Genomic DNA, 19,746 nt, shown 5'->3' on the forward strand with positions numbered 1-19,746 from the left:
ACCTAAATACAAGTGCCTCTTCTCCTTATTAACAAAGTCTTAAAATTAATAATTTAATCTATTTTTATAACTATGTGTTTACAGTTTTATTTTATAAGTAAATTACTAAATATAGCTGCTTCATGCTGATCTTAACTTATGTTTTGTATTTATTTATGTATATATTCGCATTACATGTGTTTTACGAAAGTAGACAATGTTGCTAAGGGTTGCATACAGATTTCAACATGTGAACATTTTACAAAGATGCTTCTATACTTCCGTACGTTACCATGCAGGTTTAAATATGTTTCAACTTATTTTTCATTTACGTATGCTATTATAGGATGATACTGTTACTCAATACATACTATAAATATTGAACAAGACAGCGCTTTCTTTTGTATGTCTTAGTACAGTTTAACATATACTGATCGTAGTTTTTAGTTTCTATATTTAAGCCTACTTTTTGCAGTTATTGTTCTGAAAAGGACATTTAATTAAGTATCATGCAATACTTTAGCATAACTGCTTTCCTTTTACTTTGTGTTGATACTATTTATATAACTATATTCTTAATTAAATCTTTCAATTTGTTGTTTCTTATGATAATGTACATTAAAATACACACCGTATTTTGATTTAATATATTAATTAATGTTTTATAATTTTTGTCCTGAAAAGGATTCTTATTTAAATATGCACTTTCACCCATTTGTGTGTATTCATTTTGGTACCCGCTATAACAGCGGAAAGTCTACGGATTGACAACGCTAAAATCAGGGGTTCAATTTCCCTCAGTGGGCTCAGCAGATAGCCCGATGTGGCTTTGCTATAAGAAAACACACAAATACACGCATTTAACCATATTCTCGATAAAATATATCATTTCATTTACATAATCTTTTAAACAAACAATGTTACATAGGGCACCTCCGTTTCACTTTTGCAAATCAATGAGACAGCTATTATAACATACATGTCATCTATTTTTTGAATTATGCAGTTATTATAGCCAACAATTTGCTTTACTTATTTTTATCATTTGTAAAAAGACGCTTATATTGCTACAACTAAATATATTGAATGAATTAGTTATTATTTGTCATACATTTTATACAGAACATTTGCTTGAAGACTAAAATTTCTTTTTCAATAAATCTTGAGAGCTTTTTGATGTCAAGATCGATTCCAAACTTGATACACTTTGACTAGTACGAAATACACAGTCAACACATGATCACACAGATACAGATGGTGTTATTAAGAGTAGTTTTCTATTAATGGAAGATGATGAGCACATTGTCTGAACATGTCAACAATGTCTAAGTTTAATTAATGTAAAACGATTATTGATTTAGCATAAAACAGTTCTAGAGACGACATTTCCTTTTTAATACATTATTAATTATCTCACAATAAATATTTTGCAATCTAATCTTAATAATAAGAGACGTCTATTTAGAGCAAACTTACGTGAAACCTTGTACAACAAAATCATGAACAAACAAAACATATCATTAATATCTTTGTGGGACCTAAATTTAGAGAGGACTTTTCAATTTGACACACGTCAACAACAATAATAAACATAATGCATACAATATTGTCCATAAACAGACGAATATGGTCCTTGTAGTACTTTTTATTCTAAGTGAATATTTGTCAGTTTTGTTTTATTTAATCGTATTCCTGATGCATAACAATTAATAGCAAGGTTTAAAAACATTGACCATATGTTCGTCTAAACCAAGTACAAACTTTTCATTTATACGAACCAGAAATTCTACATTCTTATCTTGTATTTAAACTTATTAGTTTCCCAAATGAACATAATCATAAAAATATTTTAATTAGTGATTATTTCAAATATTTTTGGTAATATGAATGATAGAATTCAACGTTGTTACATAAAATTCACATTATGTCAAAGCTCAATATGATAACATACACTGCTGGCCAAAATCTTAAGGCCAATAAACATAAAGAAACAAATATGCATTTTGCGTTGTTAGACTCAACCACTTATTTGAGTAGAGCTTCGAAAAATGAAAATAAGAAAAGGGAAAATAAAAATATAAAACGTTTTTAGCATTTAATAGGGAAAATGTAAACACTATGAAATTAGCTTAAATACTAGCTCGTCAAAAGTTTAAGACCATACTGAAACGAAATGTTAATCAGTAGACACTAACGAAATTTAGTCATTTGTGTTCAAGCATTAGTGTTATCAACATCTCCCACTGACGTCTCCTGTGTTACTTTGGGTAAAAACATGGCAAAGGCTAAAAAGTTGACAGAGTTTGAACGTGGCAGAATTGTCGAGCGGCAAAAGCAAGATCTCTTTCAACGTGTCATCGCTGGTGAGATTGGGCGTAGTAAAACTGCTGTTGCAAATTTCTTAAAAGACCCTGAGGGATACAGAACGAAAATTTCAAGTGTTCGGCCTAAGAAAATTTCGCCGGCGTTGAGCAAGGGGATTCGACGGGTTGTCTAACAAGACACCACCCGATCGTCGAACCAGATTAAGGTCCTTACGGACGCTGAATGTAGCTCAAGAACAGTAAGTTGGCATCTACGAGAGAAAGGCTTTAAAAACCGTAAACGTGTTCAAAGGCCACGCCTCCTTCCACACCACGAAACAGCTCTGTTAAACTTTGTTGAGAAGTACCAAACATGGGATGTAGAAAAGTGGACGAAGGTTTTGTTCTCTGATGAGAAAAAAATTAACCTGGATGGTCCAGATGACTTCCAAAGTTACTGGCACGATAAGGGTATCCCACCAGAGACATTTTCTACATGACACAGTGGAAGAGGTTCCTTCATGATCTGGGGTGCTTTCTCCTTCCATGAAACAATGGAGCTTTAGGTTATACAGGGGCGTCAAAGATCAGCTGGCTATATTGGCATGTTGAAGAGAGCATCCTTATTGACTGAAGGTCCTCGCTTGTGTGGAAATGAGTGGATCTTTCAGCAGAATAATGCTGCAATCCACAATGCCTGCAGGACAAAGGACTTTTTTATGGCGAATAACGTGATTCAACTCCATTGAAAATGTTTGGTGGTGGATGGAAAGGGAAGTTATAAAAATGGACGTCAGTTCCAAACAGTGCATGATCTTCGTGAAGCGATCTTCACCACTTGAAATAATATTCCACCCATCTTTCTGCTTATATCGACCATGCCAAAGCGAATGTTTGCAGTTATTCACAATGATGGAAGTGCAACTCATTACTGAGACCTCTTGTTGGACATTTCCTACCCTGTTTATCAATTTTTTTTAGTATGTTCTTAAACTTTTGACCAGCTAGTATTTAGGCTAATTCCATAGTGTTCACATTTTCCCTATTAAATGCTAAAAGTTTTTTTCCCTTTTCTTATTTTCATCTTTTGAAGCTCTACTCAAATAAGTGGTTGAGTCTAACAATGCAAAATGCATATTTTTTCTTTATGTTCATTGGTCTTAATATTTTTGCTAGCAGTGTATATCAAAGTTTTTGCTTCTTGAACACTGTTGGGTGTTCCTTATAGATTTTTGGCTGCTGATCACGATATATTCAGCAAAACTTCAGGTACTTTAGGCATCATCGTTTATAATTTTATTGGGTTAGCGTTCATTCAAATTATATCCATTCCAACTCAGCATATAAGATTTTATATGGTTTATAAGTTTGAGTCAATAATCAGTCAAAAGTTCAGTTTAATTATCTCATGTTGTAATTTGCATACACACAGAAAATATAATTAATGGACACAAAACACTGGTATGGTAACAATGCTGCTATATATCAAATGACATGTCCTGAAAAGGATACTTATTTTCATGTTTAGCTTTATAAGTCAGTTAAGTGTAAATGGTCTATGTAAATAATGAGTACTGTTGTTACCTCTTTTTCTAATAGTTCGTACTAACTGATAATAGTCTGTACGCATGCTTGTTCTCTTTCAGCATTTCTTACATTAGTCACGTGTTTGATATTTAAGAACATTGACTTGCTCAATAAACTTTGGTTATAGAAAATATATATAGGGTAGGACGTCAGGTTTTGAAAATTTTTGACCTTATGTGTGCATTAAAACAGATAACACCTTTGTTTGACTCACGGGTTTACTAAAAGAAGACAGTAAGTAATCGGCATACCAGAAAAGGTTTATTAAATCAAAAGATAAACAAGCTACTTATAATACATTATTGCTATCTTTGTGTTTACACAGTAATTACTATCTGAAAATAAACAGTTCAAACCGTGCATAATAATTCATTTTCTACATAAATTTAATGCTCATTATATGTTAACTGGAGTTCTATACGTCACTAAGTTAAACAAGTCAATAAACATAGTTCTTTCACTTTATATAGTGATACAAAACACTAAATGTATATTCATGATATTCTATTTCTCAATATTTGGTGAGACATGTAACTTTCAGTATGTGTACAATTGTTGTACACTTTCTCTTCAATATCGTATCGCATCAAACATGTTCGCCCTTTCAGCCGTGGGGGCGTTATAATGTGTCGGTCAATCTCACTATTTGTTGGTAAAAAAAAGTAGCCCAATTGTTAGCGGTGGGTGGTGATGACTAGCTGCCTTTCCTGTAGTCTTACACTGCACAATTAGGGTCAGCTAGAGCAGATAGCCCTCGTGTAACTTTACGCGAAATTAAAACCAAACCCTACCTCACAAACAGCAAATGGTCAAAAGTTCAGACTCTGTTAGTCGGCTTACAATAATTTTTCAAAATAAAAACTCGATCAAATTAGACTTTTAATATCTACTAAGATATTAACAAGTAAAATATATGAGAGTTCTTTATAAAGAATATCATTACGAAGTTATTTGTTTCGAGGTTGTGTTGATAATTTTGGTCACAAGTTCAGTTTACAACAAACAATTTTTAAATATTAACAACTTCTCATAGCATGTAATAATTCTCCATCGATGTTTAAGTGTAAAATCACAGTTTGTTTCATCATAGTACTACGATTATTATCCGTTAGTAAAATCACACACCCTTAAGAAACATAAACGCTTATTAGCAGAACTTCAAGATACACTAAAATACTATAAATATTTTAATTTGTAAAATACTCTATGACTTTTCATACAACTGTTGTGCATTACACACATAATTCTATTTCGGTTAGAGTTTATATATTTCATACGGGTAAACAAACACTGAATTTAGCAGAGACATTTTAACACAGGTTTTGAAAAATGCTATTTTAACGTGCTACATATTATCTTTTTCACTTACACAAAGAACAACAAATTTTATTATTAATTAGTCAGTTACAAGGAATGTTAAATCTCAAATGTAATAAGTTTTGCAGAAGTACACTCGAAGCTTGATTAAAGATCAAAGACTAGATATTATTTGTCTAACATAATTTTTTTTCCACAATGGTGGGAAACAAAACAACTGAATATTTAGGAAAGTGGGGCATATTTCCCATTTTTAATAGATTTGTAGTTTTGTAATTAAAGAAACGGGTATTTATTCAGTTAAATAAGTCAATTAGCCTTCCACAAAGTGGAATGTGTGATTAACATATAATGTGGTCATTAAGGTTTTAGTAATAGGAGAAAGAGAAGCATTATTTAACATCTTCCATTTTACAATTGCTGCTTCCTTAATGGGTGTTCTCAGCTAGTATGCATGAAGGAGAATTGTAATATGATTTGTATATTATAGATGTACAGCTACATGGCCTTTTTTAGGTGTGTAGTTAAAACGAGAAGTCCATCTGAAAGTTGGTTTCGGAATCAACCCCACATTTTTAACGGGCTTAGTAACAGAGCACTAGCAAGAACTAAGAATAGAACATTTTAACAAGCATGTTGTCGTTAGGTACGGTAAAATGTGGCGATCGGATATCAATTATTGTCATAGTTAATAGTCTGTACTTTTGTCCAAGTCTAATTGAAAGTAATTGCTAAGAAGTTTCAGCTGGTTATCAGTTGGTATCTTTAAGAAATTCTATAGTGATAACTTTGAGGGGGTATAATTGGGGGACTAATCTTGGAGCTTCTTGATAGAAATACTGGCGTGATATTCACACGTTTTTAGGTTATTAATTAGGTGGATGAAGAGGGTTTCTTTTGTCTTTCATATTCTCATTTGTGAGTCATGTCTAAATGATTGACTCTTTCAAATATACTATTGTTACAGTGTTTTGTAAGTATATTATGTTCTTGAATCATAACTCTTGTTGGTCGCTTTCTTTCTGGAATCTATTGGACTTCACATTCACAGAAGACTTTTTAAGTAGCATGTTTTGCTCCCCTGGGGTCTTGATGTGTACTAACTGGGATCGTATTGTATCGATTCTGAATATTGTTCGGAAAAGTAAGGGAAAAGAAGACATAATGGGAAGTTATTTGTCACTGAAAGCCCTGTACGGTCAGGTGGTTAGGGACGCTCGACTCGCAACTTGAGGGTCGCGGATTCGATTCCCCGTCACACTAAACATGATCGCCCTTTCAACCGTGGGGGCGTTACAATGTAACGGTCAATCCCACTATTCATTGGTAAAATAGTAGCCCAAGAGTTGGCGGTGGGTGATGACGACTAGCTCCTTTCCCTCTAGTCTTAAACTGCTAAATTAAGGACAACTAGCGCTGATGGCCCTCGTGTAGCTTTGTCATCGTTAAAATCAATATTGATGTTATCGTTTGTAAGATAATTATTAGTTTTGTGAACAAGGCATGTGTTATTATTAATCTTAAAAAAAACAAATTGCTTCTGGTACTAATAATCTCGTAATCTCAGATTGTTATATTATTATTATTGTTATTAACAATGAACAAATATCGAAATCTAGTTACGTGAATACGAGATTTTCTTATGTTCCAAATTAGCACAAAATTGTACAAGGGGGCGCTAAAAGAAAAAAAAAAGCAAATTGTACGTCAAGCATCTAATTTTTAGGGCCAGGCAGTTAAGGACACTCGACTTGAAATCTGAGGATCGCAGGTTCGAATCCGCGTTACACTAAATATGCTCGCACTTTCAGCCGTGGGGACGTTATAAAGATACGATCAATCCCACTATTCGTTGGTAAAACAGTAACCCAAGAGATGGTGGTGGACCGTGATGACTAGCTGCCTTCCCTCTAGTCTTACACTACTAAATTAGTTGGCCGCTAACGCAGATAGCCCTCGTGTAGCTTTGCGCGAATTTCAAAACAAACAAATTTGTTTTTAGACATGTGTAAATGAGTGAATGTCAGGAGTTCCAGCTGTTAATCTTTCTTTAGCACTCGAGTGCTGAGTGCAGTATTAAAGTCAATTGTATGCTGTTGTTTGTTTTAATAACGTTTTATTATTATAAATGAAACTACGAAATAGGTGACGCTACCAGTTTTTTGAATGTATATCTTATTGTTATAACTTCAAGGTGATCTTTGTTCTGTCGATTACAGCGGGAAAATTTCCTTGTGCTGTATGCTATATGTTACTTTTATCTGTAAGTTGTAAGTTTGTATGTACAATAACTACATATACAGATTATCGGAGTGCTTTGTCCTATCTAGTGGGCAAATCCAAGCAACTCCAAAGAAATCCGTTGATAATTCGTCCTTATTCATCACAGTGATAACAGTCCTTGCACTTTCCATTGTAAGTACATAAGTGTCTTGTAAATAAAAAATATTCTCTTTACAATATACAATTGTCGCAATCTTTAAGCAGTCAGGGAGTAAAGAAACGACTATATGTTTGAGCTACACTTGATTGCATGTTTTCCACACTGTTATTATGTCGCATAACATTTATATTATTTCAAAAAATGTACTCAGTTCAATTGAAACATTGGGAAAAAAAGACATTAGTGTCTCTTTGTCAAAATGCTTTGTTAGTGTTATGTTTGTTATTGTTGTTGTCCTGTTAAACGTTAGAATAAGGTTATGGTGTTATTTCCATAACCGCTACGTGAATCATGCAAATAATTACGTTTTTAGATATTTTTCTCGTGCACAACACCTGGTTCAGTTGAAAAGGAGAAATAATATCTGTGAATTATTTTAGTTTTATTTGTGACCAAGACGAAGGACAAAAAAATTCAGACATTTTGTCACAGAATTTAGCTGATCCATATGAAAGATAAATAGTGTCTGTTTTTTATTTCGTTTTGTTACAGTTTTGTTATGTTCTTTCTTTGATGAAGTATTTTTACCCCTCCACCCAGCGACACAACAATATATCTGTGGAATTTAAAACAAAAGAAACCAGGTTTCGATACCCATGGTGGGCGGAGCTCATATAGGACACCGTGTAGCTTTGCGCTTAACTACAAAAAACAACACTATTTTTGTCATAATTTTGACTTAGTCGAGACGAAATTTTTTAAGAAGGATGTTTAGGTAATCTTGTTTTAGTCTTTACCTGATCTAAGTGAAAGATAGAAAATGGTCGATTAATCTGGTCAAGATAATTTCCTGTAAAGACCTTATCCATTACAAAAGCTTTCTTTTAGCAACTCAAGATAGTCACAGTACTTAGAGAACCTAGCAGGTAAAGTCTTTCCGTCTCTTATTTTCACCATTCTTCAAAGGTGTCTTATTCTTTCTTAATTTAACACAGTCTAGGTCTCTCACATTTTCTGACTTAATTAGCTTATAACAGAATTATTTACTTTTTTAACTGATTAGTTTTGTCCAGGTCTATGAACTGTCCGATTTGATTCTGTATAGACTATTCAGTGTTTGTTTAAGCCTGTCGACCCTCTAATATAACCAATAATATTTCTTTATGTGTCATTCATACAAATCCTTGATCAGATAATCTTAATTCTCTGACTTGATCAAATCATTTACAAAGCTCCCAGTTTCTAATCTCATTAAATCCTGTCTTTCAATTCTCAGATTTGATCAGACTACATCCAGGTCTCTTCAATCTGATATTATAAGATTTTGTCTTTGCCTTTACATTCTTTGATCCAATCGTTTGGTTTGGTGTTTTGAATTTTGCGCAAGGCTACACTAGCCGTCCCTTAATTAGCAGTGTAAGACTAGGTAGAAGGCAGCTAGTCATCACCATCCACCACCAACTCTTGGGCTACTCTTTTACTAACGAATAGTGGGATTGCCCGTACATTTTAACGCCCCCACGGCTGAAAGGGCGAGCATGTTTGGTGTGGGATCCAATTGTAGTCCTTCTGACATGAATAGTTTTTCCAAACCAAGATCTTGTGGTTTGTTTTGTAAAAGCTATTTGAAAAGACATGTTTGGCATCCCAGTATCATTTCTATGTAAAGTGCATGAGAACTTGTAGCACATGTCAACTTATTTATCTATTCAAAAGTAAAAAAGTAATATTACTGCTTCCAACGCACTAATTAACATACAAAAATCAAATAAAATTAGAATTCACAAGGATAAGTGGAAGCTCTAATAATTTACTTTATTTAAAAATAAATGATTAACAGCCGAAAACGACAGAATTGCAAAAAAAATCATGTGTGAAATGTTTTGCATGTGGCGCCATCTCTTAAGTTATAAACAAAAATACTAAATAAAGTATATATGGAGTAACCGACTAACAGAACTCTATTGATTGTTTGCAAATAAGCTCAAAGCAGCACAATGGGCTGTCTGTGTTCTGCTTACGACGGGTATCGAAACTAGGTTCTAGCATTGTAAGTCCGCAGACATACCGTTGTGCCACTATGGGGGTAGGGGAATACAACTAAAACATAATAGCAGAGCTAATTATTTCGCAAGTATTTAAGAGAATATAATAACACTCGATATAACTATACAGAAGCGATATGTCGAAATCTTAGTTACTTTATATCTACTGGTTTGTTTGTTTCTAAAAAATATTCCGTAATTACCTATATGGTATCACACGGAGTTGAACCCAGATCGGTAGCTCTGAAGTTCAGAGATTTACTGTGGGGCCAACCAGCATTGATTTATATAGAAGATTGGCTTCAATAATGCGAGTTTTTATTCATTTGCTTTTGTAACACGTGTTTGTTTGTTTGTTTGTTCTTGAATTTCGCACAAAGCTACTCGAGGGCTATCTGTGCTAGCCGTCCCTAATTTAGTAGTGTAAGACTAGAGGGAAGGCAGCTAGTCATCACCACCCACCGCCAACTCTTGGGCTACTCTTTTACCAACGAATAGTGGGATTGACCGTCACTATATAACGCACCCACTGCTGAAAGGCGAGCATGTTTGGCGCGACAGGGATGCCATGCCGGGCCAATGTAACACGTGATGCCTTTAAACTTTTATTCCATATTCTATATGAAGTAACGCTTATTTATTTAATTTTCACTTCTAACGAGGTAAAAGCTATAACCCACCGTCAACTCTTGGGCTACTTTTTACTGACGAATATTGTGATTATTATCACATAACAACACTTCCACAGCCGAAAATGCGAGTATATTCGTTTACAGGATTCGAACATGTGACCCCACAAAATTCGAGTTGTATGTACTAACCACTGTTCGACAAGATTGTAATATTTTTAGAGTTTTTGATTGGCACTGATTATCATAACTGCCTTGCTTCTAATCTATCACTTCAAACTTGAGGACAATTATCCTTAGTTAGCAATCATGTAGCTTCACGTGATATTTTTATCCAAGATAAAACAAATCTAACACATCAACATGTGTTCATTTCCATTTCTAATGTTATATGGAGTCTCAGTGATACGTCTATAGACCTACAACGCTAGAAACTTAGTTTCGAATACCCATGATGGGCAGAGTACAGATATCCCATTGTGTAGCTTTATGCTTAACTACAAACAAACACTTTATAATAAAGTGACGGGTGTGTTTGTGATCATTTCCTATTCTGGCAAAATAACTCGAGTCTCGATATTTAACTTCTGTTAAATATAATGCATATTTAACTTTTCATTTCTACTTCTATCAAAGTAACGTGTGTTTCAATGTTCAGTTTCACTTCTGATAAAGTAACGCATACTTCAATGTTCATTTAGATTTTATCATAGTATTGCGTTTTTCAGTGTTTCATTTCTACTTCTATCAAAGTGATTCAAGCATGCTTCAATAGTCGCTTCCAATTTTAATAGGCCCGGCATGGCCAGCTGGGTTAAGGCGTTCGACTCATAATCTTAGGGCCGCGGATTCGAATCCCCGTCGCACCAAGCATGCTTGCCCTTTCATCCGTGGGGGCTTTATAATGTTACGGTCAATCTCACTATTCGTTGGTGAAAGAGTATCCCAAGAGTTGGCGGTGTGTGGTGATGAGTAGCTGCCTTCCCTCTAGCCTTACACCGCTAAATTAGGGACGGCTAGCGCAGATAGCCCTTCAGTAGCTTTGCACAAAAGTCAAATCAAACAAACAAACCAATTTTAATAATAAAGTAATAAGTATTTAAATTAAATTGACTATACAAGAAGGCCATATTTGTGAAATTGAACAGAGCTCCACCTATAACCAAAACAGGTAAACTACAAAGGTATTTATTTAAATTAAACGGCAACAAAAGACATTTACTGATATACTATGAATATCATAAAGTAAGGCCATCAGCACTTCATCTTTGTATTACTTATAATGCACTATATGTAAGGATTATCAGGATGGTTTACCGATTAGCCTGATCTGTTGTGAGAAGTCTGTATTTTTAAAGCTCATCCAGCTATAAATATTTATATACGTAAAAACGGGCAATGCACTACTATGAGCATATATTTAGATTGGAGGGTAGGTTGGTAGAGGTCGTGATGAGTAATAAAATTGTGCTATTAAAAAAAATCATAATCATTGGCTGAAATTTTCTATTACCTATGCTTGGTTGTTAAGGAGGCATACTGACGTAATATCATTAAATTCTGTCCAATCGAAACCCTCGGCTACAACACTATAATGTTTTACCCGCAGCACATTTTCAATTTTGAAAATCCACAAGATAAAGGTTATTCAACTTAGTAGGCTTAAAGACCCAAAACCAAAAAGACAGTCCAAATAGAAGACCCCGAAATTAATGATAAAACTTACTGCCTTTACCCTCACAGTTAATAATTTATAGGATCATACAGTTGACCAAGTTGGAATATGTTTCTGGGAATCAAATTTTGCTTGATTCGTTCTACAATGATTTATCAAGAAGAACATAACTTTAAAATATACAGAAGGTAAAATGCTAATCCATCAATATTTAAAATATATAACCAAATATACGTATAAATGTTGTTTTCCTCAAGTAGTAGAAATGGAACAGTCATTCTCCATATAAATGTTGTTACAATATTATAATTAATTTTTAGAAAACATTTCCATCAAGCATTTATTTAGATTTTATTTTGAGAAAAAAATAGTCATTATTTCTCATAAAAAATTACTACATTTCTAGACACGTACTTTGAACTATTGTCTAATTCGTTTTGTATTAGAATTTCGCGCAAAGGTACACGAGGGCTATATATCTGCGCTAGCCATCCCTAACTTAACAGTGTAAGGCTAGATAGAAGGCAGCTAATCATCGCCACCTATCGCCGACTCTTGGGCTACACTTTTAACAATAAACAGTGAGATTGATCGTCACATTATAACGCTCCCACGGCTGAAAGAGCGAGCATTTTTGGTATGACGGATATTCGAACCCACGACCCGCAGATTACGAGTCGAGTGCCCAATTCATCTGGCCATGCCGGAACTGTTATCCAGTAACGATTATACTTTCAAAGATGGTTTTAATTATTCTCAAGAAATGCAGGCCCGGCGTGGCCAAGCGCGTTAAGGCGTGCGACTCGTAATCCGAGAGTCGCAGGTTCGCATCCCTGTTGCGCCAAACATGCTTGCCCTTTCAGCCGTGAGGGCGTTATAATGTTTCGGTTAATCCCACTATTCGTTGGTAAAAGAGTAGCCCAAGAGTTGGCGGTGGGTGGTGATGACTAGCTGCCTTCCCTCTAGTCTTACACTGCTAAATTAGGGACGGCTAGCACAGATAGCCCTCGAGTAGCTTTGTGCGACATTCAAAAAAACAAAAACAAACAAACAAACAAGAAATGCAAGATAATGGTTTTGATAAAATTTCTCTGCATTAAAGTTCCGTTAGAAGAGTCTATATATCTATGCACACAGATTTATATTAAATCAAAGTAATGAATTTGGTGTTTCTTAAGTCCATGTTTCAGAAATCCATTTCACGAAGTTTGTCACCAGGGGATCACATGTTTCAATATAATAATGATTTTAATATCAAGTAGATGGCATTAAATTTTTTTGGTTTTTATATCACGGAATCTACACGAGGACTATCTGCACTAGCCGTTCCTAATTTAGCAGTGTAATGTTAGAGGAAAGGCAGCTAGTCAACACCACCTACCGCTAACTCTTGGGCTACTCTTTTACTAACTAATAGTGGGATTGATCGTAGAATTATAACGCCCCATTCCTCTGCTGAAAGGACGAGCATTTTTAGTGGCAGGAAATCGAACACGATTATGCAATTAAGATTAGTTCTCTCATCTGTTGACTTGTTCCTTTGCTACCATGAAAAGCATTAGCTTTATGAACGTTCTTCCTAGTTTAAGATAACGTACCTTCTATAGTATGTTTGTTGTTGAAAACTATCCACAGATTCAACAATAAACGTATTCACAATTAAAAATTAACTTGGTCTTCCAGTTCTAGTAATTTTTGTTCATAATAAAGGTTTATATTTTGATTTTGTTGGTTTTGTAGTCTTTTTTTAAAGAAGAACCTGGTTAAATATATTAACTGAACAAGCGGATAAAATAAGCAGTACGCAATATTTCATTGATAACGTACTTGAATACAGATGAGTTGGTACGTTCTATAAAAATAAATTTGAATATGGAAATCAGTGCGTTACCTTACAACCAGATCTAATATAAATTCAGTATCGGAACTATATTTTGACATTGCTTGACATATCTTTTACGTAATTTGATGGCAGTAAAAATTTATCGTTTTTCGAAAGGGTATGTAACAGCTTTTTCCCGACGCAAAATATTTATACATTCAGAGCATAAACGTGTTAAAATAGGGAATTTAGAAGTTAGGAAAGCGACGAAAATCACATATACAATGACATAATTGTTGAACTGTCTCATACCTCAAGAGAATGTTAAATTGAAGGACGCAACATTAATGCAATTCTGTATGATGTGAGGACAGAATGTTGAAACTGGCGTTGGGAAACCATCATCTTCATATACTATGTGGATTGTGGAAGCCATGCAGGAAGATTTGGCCTGCTTTGGATATGCCAACCTTATGACAGAGCTTTCTCGGAAATTGAAATTATACTGCATTTCTATTGTGATGGTGCACTGTTGTCAGATAGAGCATGACAGGATGTGGCAACGTAGACTGTAAAATGATATGGTGAGGTTCCAAAATCATTTTAATATAAGTACTCAAATCCAGTATTTCAAATACTTATTAATTAGAAATACGCAATACGCATTGCAGATCATATCATTTGGTGGATATTTAAGTAGCGTGAATGTTTCTAAACAGTTTAATTAGAATGTCACTTAACAGCAAATTGGTTTAGTACCACCATACCGGGAGTAACTAGTAATTTTAATTAGAAATAAACTACATTAGTTACGTTATAAAGCTCGCTCACAAATTGAGTTAAAATATATCTTTAAAGATGAATGTAGATTACAACACGTTTCAAGTTTAAAAATCGAACATGTATATTTCAAACTTCAGATGTTATATACTAATATATTTGAAACTAACTTTAGGTTATATTGGATCCATAACTAAGTGGTTTCAAATTTTTATACAAGAACATGCAAGTGTGAAATCAACGTCATATCTTAGGTTTTAAGTACAAATCATACTCTAAATGAATGTAATGAGCCTATTAAAAAGAGGAAAGATAAAGAAAGTTATTACAAAAACTAAGGAATCGGAAATGCGCGTGAAGAAAATTCAACTAACAGAAGACTTGAAGCAAAGTTAAATAAGTATTTATTTATTATTAGTTTTCTCCTTATTAATTAATTGTACTTCGTAATCTTCAAGTAACAACACTCTAATTATCAGCTGAAAATGGCCTAAGTAAGCCTAATAATTCGAGAGCTTTATGTGCTTGAAATTACCTGCAAGTCTATGTTTCATTGGTTCGAAGTGTTTCTTTGTCTCATTGTACTGGTTGTATTATGTAACTGTTGTTTATCTTTTAAAATATTGATGATACGGTTGATATAGTAGTATTATATTGTCTACTGTGGTATATGTTTGTGAGATAATCTATGGTTTGCTTTACTTCCCAGTATTCGTTGGTAAAAGAGTAGCCCAAGAGTTGTGGTGGGTGGAGATCACTAGCTCCCTTCCCTCTAGTCTTACACTGCTAAATTAGGGACGACTAGCACAGATACTTCTCGTGTAACTTTGCTCCAAATAAAAAAAAAAAAAAGCCTCCTCTCGCCCTGGTGGCTCATTGGTAAGCCTGTGGATTTATAACACTATATCCGCGATGGGTAGGGCATAGATAGCTCATTGAGTAGTTTTGTGCTTGACAACAAATAAATAAAAAGTAATTTCCTTGTTAACACTTTATTTATTTCACCCATATTTTTAATTACTGGGAACGAGACCCTTGACGGACTCTACCTTATTCATTAAATAGAATTTCTAAATTTCTAATAAATGGGTGGAGTCCTTTAAATATGTGTTATTAGGAAGAAATTATAACTGAAATACACTTTCAATTTTGTATTTACGATTGCTCGTCTCAAATCTTTTAAATCATATTAAGTGGCACGCCACTTTTTTAGTTTTAAAATACATAATAAGTTTTAGATTTACAAATATAAATCTACTGCGGTTGTACTTATTAACAGGCACAATCAACTGACTTTCATAGTGTTTAAAAAACTGAGAAATTGTTTTCTAAGTATTGTAAAATTCAATTAGCTCTATATTCGTCCTCCACTGGAACAGCGGTTAGTTTATGGACTTACAACTTTAAAATTCACGATTCGATTCTCCGTGATGGACAGAGCGCTGAAAAAGAAACAAAAGAACAAGAAAGATCTAGATTTCTTTGAAAAAATGCAAATAAAGAATACAATAGCTAGAGTTTATAATATCTAATTCTCGAGACAGCATCAACAATTTAAACAAAAATTGTTATACTTTGAAATAAAACAAAATGATTACAATTGATAAAGTAATAATACCAAACTATAAAAGAAATTTTTTCATTGTTAAAAGTAATTGTTCTTTTAATGTTGACTTTAGTGTATAGCGAGTAATGTGTTCATTTCCGCCCTATACGTAATACATGTTTTAGTTTCCAACAAACAAAGAAATGCGTGTTTCAACCGTCATTTTCACCTCTAAAAACCTAATGTACTATAATATTAATGTTCGTTTTTAATAAAGTAACGCCTCTATGAATGCTCATTTTCAGGTGTTTCAATGTTTATATCTAGTTCTTGACGTTTGTTTTGCTCATTTCGGCTTGAAACAAATACCTTGTTCAACGTTCATTCCCCTTCTAAAAAAGTATCGTATCATTCAACATCCCTCTATGAAGAGTGTAATACGTTTCAATATTCACTTTCTTTTATAACAAGTTAAATACCATTTTTCATTTCCAGTAGTGTAAAACGTTTTGTGTTATTTCTAACAATGTCTAGAACTCGTTCAAACGTTCTCAAAAGCATATGGTTGAAACTTGTATTTTTATACATGTAAAAAAGTGAAGTATGTGTAAATCCATATCTTTCTCACATACTACAAGCAAGGGCAAATAACATCAGTATTTTTACTGAGTAAGACAAATAGTTCTATTCGCCACAACTACTTTAACCTATTGATGACGGCTGTTCTGAATGCGCGCTGAATTTTCGCAAAGCTGTACACCATATACGGCACAGCTGCATTCAACTGCCGGAGGCGGACTGTGCCCTATATCACGAATCAGCCCGTCAACGGGTTAATGAACTATTTGAAACTTTTATGGGCTTCATAAAATGAGTTTTTTACTTCTGAATTAAGGAATGCATTGTTGAAAAAACAAACAAAACACACCTGCTGTGAAATCTAAATGTTTATTCAGCTACACTGTAAAACTGTAACATTCTTTGCTCTTTAGAAAATTTGCTTTGATAAAAGGCCCGACGTGGCCAGCTGGGTTAAGGCGTTCGACTTGTAATCCGAGGATCACGGGTTCGAATCCCTATCACCCCAAACATGCTCGACCTTTCAGCCGTTGGGACGTTATAATGTAACAGTCAATCCCACTATTCGTTGGTAAACGAGTAGCCCAAGAGTTGGCGGTGGGTGGTGATGAATAGCTGCCTTCCCTCTAGCCTTACACTACTAAATTAGGGACGGTTAGCGCAGATAGCCCTCGTATAGCTTTGTGCGAAATTAAGAATAAACTTTGATAAAATCAGTACCAGGTACCCCTTTAGTATTATTTCAGCTTTTGCTGAAATAAACAAGCTCGTCTTGTATATCAAGTCCTCTTTCTCTAAGTGTGACAAGTTTGTACGTCAGTTTTTGTTTCTTTGCAAAACCTTGATTCAGTGAATGTGAGCCGATGAAGATGCTGACATATTAAAATGTCCTGAACTTACCCATAACATTGCTACGTTTGTTCTTCTAAATCATGTTAAGTGACATATCATTTGTTTTAGTATTAAAATACATAATAAATCTTAGATTTACAAAACATAAGTTTATTGTTGTTGTACTTATTAATAGGCATAATCGATTGAATTTTACAGTGTTTATAACATCTAATCCTTAACTGAAACATGAGAACAGAAACATTCGTTTCTCTTTTACATGTAAACGTGGAAGTAAAGGGGAAGTTTAAATATACATTCGATATTAACATATAGAAACAAGGACAAATTATATAAGTTGTTTTGAATCCTCGACTTAAAATTCGAATGTATCTCCACATAGAAGTTAAGCCACTGAAACTACAGCTTACTGTCAAATTTCACAAACATGCCTTTCAAAAAATAGCAGAAAAAAAATGCCACGTATTACTGACTTAAGCCAAGTCTATACTCCACGTAAAGCTGTCCCAAAGGCAGATGTAGTAGGAGTTTGTAATGAAGGTAAACAACTCGTTTTAAGGTTGTTTCGTTTGACCCGCGCCCATAGGTGGCTCAGCTGTAAACTAGAAGGCTTATAACGCTAACAATCAGGTGGGCATGGCGCAGATAGCCCATTTTCTAGCTTTGGACTTAAACAAAGTTTTCGTCCATCGCTTAAAATTCGAAAGTATCTTCACATAGAAGTTAAGCCACTGAAACTACAGCTTACTGTCAAATTTCGCAAACATGCCTGTCAAAAAATAGCAGAAAACAAAATGCCACGACAGTAACGTTTTGTAGTTACTACATTTTAGCCTCTTCGTTACAACATGTGTAATTGTTCCAGTATCGATCCAAATAAAGAACATTTTTAAACCTAATTAGTGAGCTGTATCAATCTATCAAACTACGTACTCGCCTTTAGCGTTTTACTCTACATATACCGTATTTCTGTAAAAGAACTGACCCAAAATTAGTAAATTACATGGAAGATGGAAATCTGTATACTGATCTTGCCAGTTCTATATAAGAAGCTAATGGATAGTACATGAAGTACTGAAGCCTACATTGGTTAAAATGCATTGAAGTTTTAACAGGATACACTCATTGTTACCAGTATATTCGACTGTAATCTTATTTTAATGGTTTGTTTTTTAATTTCGCGCAAGCTATACTAGGGCTATCTGCGCTAGCCGTCCCTAATTTTGCAGTGTAAGACTAGAGGGAAGGCAACTAGTCATCACCACCCACCCACAACTCTTGGACTAGTCGTTTACCAACGAATAGTGGAATTGACCGTCACCTTATAACGCACCCACGGCTGAAAGGGCGAGCATGTTTAATGGAGTTTGCGGCGTATACTTTCATAATTTCGGAAGCTATAGAATTGATTATAACTGGGTAATATCTTTGTAACTAGACAATATTTTTATACCTGAGTAATAAATAAAACAATTCATGATGACGAGAATACCCACTTGTATAGAAAATTGTATAGAAAATTAAAAATGGCTGGTGTGAGTAGAGAAGGTACTAATAAATAATAATAAGTTACAAATAAAACAATTAATATTTCACAATCATTAAAATTACAGACAAAAAGGAGTAAGTTTCAGATTTAACCTATAAAAATTACAGAAAAAGAGCAGGTTTCGAACGTTAAATAATCACAAACAGATTTTTAAAATATTTTTATTTATTGAAAAACTCATGAGTGTTTAACAGAAATGCAAGACACCTTTATTGATAACTGCGTGTACAAAGAAATACTTCAATAAAACCTACTATGTGATGTAATGTTCTGATGATAGCTCATTTTGAAACTAAAATTTTAATAAAATCCTTTCTCTCGTGGATCATGATTATTACTGAATGTAAAGTTTGAGTAGGTTGTTGTAGCATTGTCACACAACATAATTCCGAAAAACGCCGCAGGTCTAAAAGCCTTTCGCAGGAACTAGTTGTTAAACCTACCCGGAAGGAGGGTATTTTTGTTAGTTTTACTAACATCCTACGAGGTCCGATCAGTTCTTAATCCATTTCATACGCATGATTACCTTTGTAATTAATTTTTTAATTATTTTCAACTTTTTTATGGTGAATATTACGACAAATAAGATTCAATAATAGCTACTGTAGAGGAAAATGCAGAAAGTCATCAAATGCTTATATGTATGTATATTATATATCACGTGATACGCTGTAGAGTTTAGCATTTTGAAATCACCAAG

The 19,746-nt window shown here is 34.0% G+C and overlaps 2 protein-coding genes across 13 annotated transcripts in view; one reads left to right on the forward strand and one right to left on the reverse strand.

Annotated features, from left to right (window-relative positions):
- LOC143223306 (3',5'-cyclic-AMP phosphodiesterase, isoforms N/G-like) overlaps window positions 1–19,746 on the forward strand; it is a 188,591-nt gene that overhangs the window by 87,390 nt on the left and 81,455 nt on the right. The window lies entirely within an intron of this gene.
- Window positions 13,394–19,746, reverse strand: part of LOC143223307 (uncharacterized) — a 36,178-nt gene continuing 29,825 nt past the window's right edge. For all 7 annotated transcript variants that reach the window (XR_013012807.1, XR_013012812.1, XR_013012810.1 and 4 more), the window contains one exon: window positions 13,394–15,962. The gene's annotated coding sequence lies outside the window, so the exon portion shown is untranslated. The remainder of the gene's footprint in view (window positions 15,963–19,746) is intronic.

Source organism: Tachypleus tridentatus, chromosome 8 (assembly GCF_004210375.1).
Source record: "Tachypleus tridentatus isolate NWPU-2018 chromosome 8, ASM421037v1, whole genome shotgun sequence".
In the NCBI taxonomy this organism is placed as follows: Eukaryota; Metazoa; Arthropoda; class Merostomata; order Xiphosura; family Limulidae; genus Tachypleus; species Tachypleus tridentatus.